The following is an 8071-nucleotide window of genomic DNA, read 5'->3' as shown; positions in this document are numbered from 1 at the left end:
ACTGATGGCCATATAGCAATATTAGCAGTAAGCTAGGTTTTATTTTCGTTTACATGAGGCAACCTAGATGTGTAGCAGTTATTTTATTTTGGCTAACTGACCCAACAGACCGTATATCAAACTTTTATTTCAGACTCAAGGTCCAGATATAACTCAGTAAGTAGACTAAGTGTTGAAATATACAAAATGTGTGATTGTATTACTGAAAGTAGTTTTTGAAGTATTTTCCTTATGAGATACAGTATAACAATGATGTCGATTAGATTTGTTTTGCATCTGGTGAATAAATTGCATTCTGCTGAGCGAAGTTGTTCTGTCTCATTTGTTTGTCTTGTTTCCAGAACCATATCATCTGTGTATTTGGTACCACGTGGTACCTGTAACACTAGCATGGAAGCTTTTGTGACACGTACTGAAGTGTCTCTCCACATTGTGCTGCTTTGCCGTCATAAATGAGACACACACATTTTTCTTTCACTGTCAGAGAACTCTTCCTTTTTACTTTGGTAAGTTTATTGATACACATTGAATGAAACTAAAAGGAGGTCTGGTGACATTTAAATATGTGCACTTGATGCGACCTAGACTACGAAAAACTATTTATCAATGAGAAAAAACAACATTGTATGAAAATTCTAATTTATAATGCATATCAAAATAAAATCGCTTGCCGCACCCACTGCTGCCACCTAGGAAAAAAACAAAAATTAACTGTATGAACAAAATTAGAAAGCACTATTGGAAAAAAACCCTGTAAAAACGAGATTCAAAATAGTGATCTTGGGTTTCCTGGTGGTACTACAAAACGACCTTCAGCTAGCCCACGGAAAAGCCACTGCTGTCCACCATTGTGACTCTGACTAACACCTCCCAGAGCAATTTACCTGAAATGTACACAAACAGGAAAACTCTTTCCCAACTTGGGTCAGTAACGCTACACAGCAGGATTCTCTTCAAACGGAAGCTCAGGATAGATTTGTACCGCTGTTCGAGATGAACTGGTTTTTGAATGAACTGGTTTTTGTTTGCTTGATGTGTCGTAGTGGCAACTAGGAAATAATCATTTCGATCGCTTAGCTTCTGTCACATTATTTTAGGGTATCTTTTTAAAGACTAAACGGAACAGTTTATTGTAAAAATCACACTCGTTCGCTGCTGTTGAGACGCTGAAGACACTTAGCACGGACAAGAGTGAAAGCTGCTAAAATGACATGTCTGCTATAATACAGATGAACGTTTTTCATAGTCTTTTATAGTTCTTCACTTATATGTTGTCTACATGTTCTTTGTTATCTGTTTTGCACTTTATTACTTTACTTTATTATTATCATTACAATCACTTTATGTTGGACGAAAGAGAAATGTACTTTCAGATCTTCTGTATGTTTGCACAAATGGAAGAAGTGACAATAAAGCTGACTTTGACTTTGAATAACAAAGTAGGTGACTGCTGATGCCTGTTCAATATACTATAATCTCAATAAATCCATAACAAAACGCTCTTGTTGGTCGTCTGATATTTCATAAATTGTCATAAATTGCTATCTGATGTCAAGTCAATTTGAGACCAGTTTACTCTTCATAGGTGTGTAGGTGAGACACGCAGACTGCTGTTTACACCCAGCTCAACCGTCACTGTCAGCTGTGTGATACAACGCTGTGTGCTGTATCACATCACTTATGTGTTATATTAAAGACTACGGACAATCATCTCTATCATAATTCTACTCTGTGCAGCACGCATTCATCCAGATTAGACGTGACTGTTGACTCTGTTTTTGTTACTATTGGGGCAGCTGTAGAATAACTACACACGGGGGGGTTGGTGTGTCTTGTGGAGCATCACGATGAAGCGGATTACGACCGCATCATCACGGAAGGTTATTCATAATCATTACGAAAATATTACTGTCTGGTTCGAGTCGAACCGCTGGTCATGTCCGACCCCTGACCTTTCAGAACTACCATTAATAAGCCTTAGAGGGGACGCAAATTTAGAGAATACCACCAATAAAAGAAATATCATCCAGATGAGACATGACTGGACAGGTGTTCAAGAAACATTAATTTAAGAACTGCATGCAGCAGCTGTCTGGTGGGTTTTGAAACATTGACAACACTTTTCTGGAACATTAGTTGTAGTCTTGATGGAGATGAATATGTCATTACCAACATGCATGTTTTTGCGAGGCAAACCACGACTCTTCTTGATGCCATGACAAAATATGGATGCTTCGCAAATATGATATTGAGGTATTATCAGATATACTTTTATGATCCCCGTGGAGATATTGAGCGTTAGTTGCTCTTGTAAATACATTTAAGAAATATAAATACAGGAGTTGGTCAAATGTATATGTAATGCTACAATATACGGAGAAATACAAATGACAATTTAACATTTGTGCATTAAACATTCAAAATATAACCAGTGTTAATGAATTCAAATTGTAAACATAATATGCAATGCAACTTCTGGTTTGTAGTAGCTAGACTTTTGACAGGAGGAAAGACGGTAATTATAATTCAGAATCTCCTTTATTGGCCAAGTATGTGTACCCAAATGTTACGGATTCGTCGAAGTGCTCTCAATTTATTAATTAATTAATTTTTTGTCCTGCCGTTGTCGTGTTCCTGTGCCGTTTGAATCAAGCCACAGTGATCGATGTGCAGAAAAAAGATTATGGCTGTGGAGGACTGGATCAGCAGCTCCGCCATCATGAGCATGAAGCACAATGGTAGTCCCGGTCCGTGGAGGGACGGCCAACATTCCATGTGGAACCATAACGTGCAGGTTGTGCACTCAATCTGAAAGTGGAAAATATTGCCCTTTTAAGTATTTTCTTAATTTGGTCCGGTTCACATAACTCATCCAGATTATGATGTGAAATGGACTATTTAAACTTCATTAGACAGTCCTTCATTATAACTAAATGCATCTCAGATACTGGGTGTAAGAGACATTCAAGTTGGGTGAAATAAACTGTTTTCGGTAGCTGTGTTATTGTGTGTTCACCCGGTGATGTAGAGGTACGGTGCTGCATCCCAGTCTTCCAGCCAAATGTTGTTCGTCAGGATATCAATATTTCTTCTTCCCACTCATCAATGTCAGCCCCTGAGCTGAGCTCCCCACACCTCAGATAGGTAATCTGTGGAAATAATACAGCCATTAATGTTGTTTTACTGCCGACACAGACACCATTTAAGTATTCCTGTCACACTCCTGTGTACCTGAATTATCCATGAGAGCCATGGCGATGTCCAGCCTCAACCTGGCCACGCACTCATGGTCCACAGGGAACAGGAATATCCTTGAAGTCTGATTCCTTTTTAAATTACAGATGACCAGAGAGATAATCAGTTCTCTTGCAAACCAATACGCAGCATGATGTGCTGTCCTGCTCTCTGGGATAGCCAATAGTTGATCTCCCAATCGCAGGACCTTCTTTTACCCAGTGCTCTAGAATGACATCACTTAGTTTGCCATTTTAGGATCAGATGAATCATGTTTAAAATAAGGACACTTAATTAGTCACAAGGAGGATTATTAAATAGGATTCTAAATGCATGATGTATTTTTTTTCCCACACACCAAAGCTATCTCACTCACCTTGTTACATCTCTGCACTTATTTATTTGGTCTTCTGTGGCACCAAATGGGTCCAAGTAAAGGGACCTCATCTCCTTAAGATATATGATCTATAGAAATGCAAATGCTAATTAATAGCCAACCCTTCATAATGGTGTCATGACTGAGTCTAGATCTGAACAAGTTAAGATGACTTACAATGAGTGTCCAGTGTCCTTTGCTACAAACAGCTCCAGCTGCCACATCATATATATATATATATATAAATATAAAAAACACATGTCTGGGAGCCCTGCCTGAGGGGATGTCATAAGAGGCTATGATCAGCTCCCACCAGGGTCAGTTATGCATTCATGATCTATGAGTAACACTTGTCGTCATCTAAAAGGGATAATATCAGTCCTTTTTGTTTTTTAAAATACCTCTCCCTCCAACATCTGTCCTGGGGCCCAGACCATGAGATTTTCGGAAAATATCTTGTATGGTCCAATCTTGGACCACAGCGTCTTTCTTTTCCTCCCTGTCTATATGTCTTGAATTACTGTAAACATAGCAATGTTATTTCAGCAATTCATAATTACGTATTGTATTTAGTCTCAGTTTACTTACACATTTCCTTGGGGGCTTTGGGGGCTCGATGCTGGTTTTGAGGGCGGCAATTGAGATTTGGTGGATGCTTCTTTTCATATTTTCTGTGTTCTCTCTCCACCAGGCTGCAGACTTTATCTTCCGTTACCTGCCACAAACCACAGTTTGAATGTTGTGGAAATGGGTGATCCAAATTCAAGCTTTTAAAAAAGGATTACAGAATCTTACTTCATCCTTTTGGCACCTCCGACGGATACCGCGCCTCCCTTCCAAGCATCAAATAGTAAGGACTTCTTTTGGTTGTAGATGGCAGGACGGTAGAAATGCAGAAATCAAATACAGGCATTTGGTATGATGAAACCTCTTTGAAGTCTGTCACTACTGATTGCCTGATTCTTATCTGAACAGGTAATCAGTGTGTTCTATGAAGAGCTCAAATTCATGTAGGTATTGAATACAACAAATACCTTTGCATTGTGCCATTTAGTTTCTCCACAACGCCAGGTCTGTGGATGGTAGGGCAGCACAGGCTTCTCTCAATGCACAGCAGTAAGCCTAAATATTGAGGATTCATAATGCATACCCATTCCTTGTTGCGAGACCTCGGAACCCTGGTCTGTTAGCAGTCTTTAGCTGCACCAATTTGTACAAAATCAATACAACTGGTCACCTGATCTGCTGTTTTTCTCTTTAGTGGGTAGGCCTCGGACAATTTGGTGAAATACCGTGACACGTATGTACTTATTCCCACCATCTGTTACTGTGCGTTTTCCCACTAGGTCCATACCAAGCAGTACAAGAGGTTTCGTTACCTGTGTAGAAAGGAAAAACAGACTTGGGCCTTACCAAATCTTTCAGGTGTTTGAAAGGTGACAATATAAGTTTCCTTTACCTCTATCGGCTGGTACTTTTTCTTCTCTTTGAGTTTGGCCCTCTTGGACTGGCACTGTGGACACCAAGTATTCCAAACAGACCAACGGCATTTCAAATGTATGGTCGATACGTTATATTGAACATTTAGAGTACAATTGGATGCATACAGAATCATACATTTTTCAATTACACACAATACACTGCTCTGTGCTCTACCTTTGACCCTGAATGTGTACAACACTTATCTTTAAGGCAACTCACCCACTTGCGAATGTCCTCCTCCATGCCAGGCCAATAGTACGGAGCTGTGATGGCACTGTGGGATCAGTGACCACCAATATCGCTGCAGTGAAACTCCTCAGAGTTAGTTTGCTTCCTCTGCAGTTGAAACAACCTTAGCAACAACCTTTTTCTTGTGCCTGCAGATGTAGTAAAGATCTCCATCTGGTGTTTAAATGTCATAGTACATCATTGGGGAGTATTACCATATCAGATAATCATTGTGTTCTGAAGTCCATGTGACATGCATCTTACCCTTTATCCTGAAGGTGTTCGCTCTCCTCTTAATGACCTACTTGTCCTTACTGGTGACCTCTCGGGATATCGGTTGTGGACCTTGAAACTTGTTGTAGAATAGTAGGATCCATTCTACAAATAAATCTACTTGGTCTCAATCGCTGTCTCATTCTCAATCTCTGTCTCTCGCCTCACAAACACACAAAGTTGTGACATGTTACACCACCTTATTTATCATTTAAAATGCCCACACCTGATGCATGCAGTTCTTAAATGAATGGCTCTCGAACACCTGTCCAGTCATGTCTCATCTGGATGATATTACTTGGATAGTTGAAATGCTCTTTCCAACAATGAACCAATTCCACAGTTGTCACTTTAGACATCATTTGAAGCTACAAATGTAGCTAATATTGTGCGTGTTGTACACATGACGGAATCCAAAAGATTCAAACATTTGGCTACAGCAGCGGGGAGTGTGAGGAAATCCACATCTCTGCTCCATAGAGCACGGTGTTAAATCTGACCCCAAAAAGATCTCACTCAGACGATCGTATCTAATTTCTACATTCTACAATAAAAGCCACCTTTTTTACACTACAGACCCACTACTGTTCATCAAATCGTCCTACGGTTAACAGAGCTTAGCGATAGTACGAAAGGTTTGCCTCGGCTTTAACTCCATATCAAGCAGTTTGACACACGCACACACATTCACAAATGACGTGCAGATATGCAGTCAAAGGCATTGTAACACCTCCTGTCTGTCTGTAATATTTATTCGGCAAATTATCACAAGACATTTACACGTTTGTAATACAGGCACTAGACGTTTCGGTCGTATTGGACCTTCTTCAGTAGTGTTAATAACAACTAATAACTCACATGGTTAGGTATGAGGAAGATTTGGAGGGAGACACCGTTAAAAAACGGGGAAACGGGCCGAAAAACCTCCCCTGTTTATGGTTTTCGAAAAATGTATGCATATAATATTTCTTAACACTTGTTTTTTGCTTTTGCAAGTGGAGTGATTTTAGCTTCAATTAAGAGATCCTTAATATTTTAGTTTCTCCTAAAGGCCGTTATAATAGTGTGGTTTAGGATCTCCGTCCCCTGTACAGTGGGCGGTGAGTATGTGGTGATCAGAGGAAGATTAGTTGTAATGGTAATGGATTTGGTTTCTAAAAATATTTTGGAGCGTCCCCTTAAATATCTCCCATACCCTCTGCTGGTCAACGGGTGGAAGAGCGTTCTGGTGGCTGTTTTAAAATCCTCACGTTCCATGCAGATCAGATGGAACCTGAGTAACTGGGATTTAATTAACCCCGCAAAAGGATGTTGTGGATGGAAGCTGCTCCTACGAAGTCGAGCATGCGTGTATCCGTTGGTTTAAAAAACACTTTTATATCCAGTCTGTGGGTCTGGTTAAAATGTGGTACTTTAAAGGTGGTGGTGTCGAAATCCACTGATTTTGATTGATTCCCTGTGGTTGTTTAAAGCTTTAATAAAATCCTTGCATTCGCTTTCCGAATGTGTCCAAATTCAACCAGATGTCATTTAAATATCGATAATAATGCAATGGTTTGATTTTGCATGCTTTGAATGCTGATTCCGCCCAGACCGCCATAAATATATTGGCATAGGCTGCACCTTAATTTGCAAGAACCACTCTTCATTAAACTGGAGATCGTTTTTTAGGAGGAGCTTCTGGTCTTTTTTTGGAATGATTTTTTTGGGAATGATTTTTGAATAGCTTGTATGCCCTCTTTTAGTTCAATGTTTGTATACAGACTGTCAATGTCAATTGTGAACAGTATTCTATAATGCAGTGGTTCTGAAACTTTTTCTGTCCCGCCTCACTTCAGAGGAAGAAAAATGTTCGTGCCCCAACAAAATTGTAACTAAATGGTCCGTGCTGGGGGTGCACGGTGGTGTAGTGGCTAGCACTGTCGCCTCACAGCAAGAGGGCCGCGGGTTCGATTCCCGGTCGGAGCGGTCCTTCTGTGTGGAGTTTGCATGTTCTCCCCGTGGCAGCGTGGGTTCTCTCCGGGCTCTCCGGCTTCCTCCCACAGTCCAAAGACATGCTGCAGGTTAATTGATCTCTAAATGTCCCATAGGTGTGAATGTGAGAGTGAATGGTTGTATGTCCCTACATGTGCCCTCGATGGACTGGCGGCCTGTCCAGGGTGTCCCCTGCCTTCGCCCTATGTCAGCTGGGATAGGCTCCAGCGCCCCCGCGACCCTAATGAGGATAAGCGGTATTGAAAATGGATGGATGGATGGAATGCATGAATATACACAAACAACACAACATTAAGCATTTAAGATGGTGCATTAAACACATTAGATTAAGCCAATGCAAGCATTATACAAAACCAGTGTATTCATCAATGTCTTAAAACGTTTGCTTTATGATGATATTTTGACATAAATGAGTAAATAGATTATTTAAGAATTTGTACTAAGATATTCAAATAAGGCAGTCGACGCCTCCTTGTCCGAGAA

This window comes from Cyclopterus lumpus, chromosome 1, assembly GCF_009769545.1.
Source record: "Cyclopterus lumpus isolate fCycLum1 chromosome 1, fCycLum1.pri, whole genome shotgun sequence".
In the NCBI taxonomy this organism is placed as follows: domain Eukaryota; kingdom Metazoa; phylum Chordata; class Actinopteri; order Perciformes; family Cyclopteridae; genus Cyclopterus; species Cyclopterus lumpus.
Note: the sequence above shows the minus strand (reverse complement) of the source record.